Source organism: Phytophthora parasitica, assembly GCF_000247585.1.
Source record: "Phytophthora parasitica INRA-310 unplaced genomic scaffold supercont2.85, whole genome shotgun sequence".
NCBI classification, from domain to species: domain Eukaryota; phylum Oomycota; class Peronosporomycetes; order Peronosporales; family Peronosporaceae; genus Phytophthora; species Phytophthora nicotianae.
In genome coordinates, this window is record NW_008649071.1 from 132,740 (window position 1) to 134,319 (window position 1,580).

Here is a 1,580-nt window from a genome sequence, read left to right on the forward strand (position 1 = left end):
TATCGAATACATTTAAAAGTTCAGACTCTAATTTCACAACTCATAAATGAAGGATTTGTGCACCAAGCGAACCCCTCACGGCGTGAGGGGATCGCTCGGTGATTGGCACTGGTCAACAGCAAATCTTTATGATTCCTCAGCGAAGTTTACAGAATCTGTCAACGTCGGACAGGCAACAAACAGACGCTCGAATGATGGAGGAGGGGGAGGGGGTTAGGCAAACAGTATATGTACCCTGTCGGCGACACGATAACAAGTACGTGAACAATAATGGCTGAAAATTCTGAATAGGTTGTCCACTTACCAGATGGTCGACGACACAACAACAACATTCTCTACATAGCAATCCCGTCTCACCAGTTTGTCTGTGCATAAACTTTTTTTTTTAACATTTTGGTATATTTTCGGTGGGTACTATTTTAGTAATACAAAAACACACCAAAACTTAAATTAGCAAAACATACAGTGCTCGATGCATTCACGACATGCACGAAATTTATGCAGGAAAATCTACAATAATATACATTCTCTAATTTAGTTTCATTTGAGTACAGACGATCCCCTCGGTTGTATCCCTATTTTTGGAATACTCCCTCAACAGCAATAAATTAGCGACTGGCGATTACCAGGCATGCCAACCCAAGATACTATTCCCTCTCACCCCTCAGTTGTAAAAAGGAATAGAACGAGCTCAACCGATTGCAAATACAGTACATTTGAAGCCAAATATTCCAGTTCTGGGGTGCTTAACTATGGGAAAAGGCATAACTGCACAAGAGCATTCTTGCTGCCAAGCCCATGTCTCGCCCGATGAAACATCCATTTGACCATTCTGAAGGAGACGCGATCTTTAGGATCACAGAGAAGTGATCCGCCTTCACTCAAATTGCCTCACTCGTGGCAGTAACACCATTATCTTCCCACCATGAGCCCCAACTGGCAAGAACCTGGTCCAGTTTAGGATAGTGCACCTTGTGCCGCCAAATGCGAGACCGAAAGCCGTAGCAGTGCTTTTATGTGCATCAATAGCTTCGGGATCATTGCTTGTGATGGAATCAGAGGGAGATAGTAGATTCTGTGTGTGGGACGGTCATAGTTTGGAATACCTTTAGAAAGGAATAAATCGTGGGCTTCCCTGCCGAGGGAATCGTCTGTCTAAAATACTAAGTATCACTCATTAGATGAAAAGTATTATTAGCGAAGGCCGATAATTACTAAAATAATTGGTCCAGTCGATCGGCAAGTGCACACAGATAGGATTACTAGATATATACAAGGGTTCCATTTAGTTTGGACAAATTATGAAACGAGGTGCACGGGAAGGTATGCAGGCTAAAATGATAAAGTACCACGACATAATAGACATTTTTGCATGTATAAATTAGTTGTTGTATCTTCAAGGAGCCAAAACGACAGCGTTTGATCAGTGGCTCAAGTATCCAGTGGTATACTTTACTGTCTGTTTTCACGCTCGAATGGTGAAAGTCAAATGTAAGTTTCGAATCCTAAATATCACGCTCAAATGTAAGTTGGACTCACAAAAGGATACCAAAACTGTGACCTCAATCGCAACCGGTGGC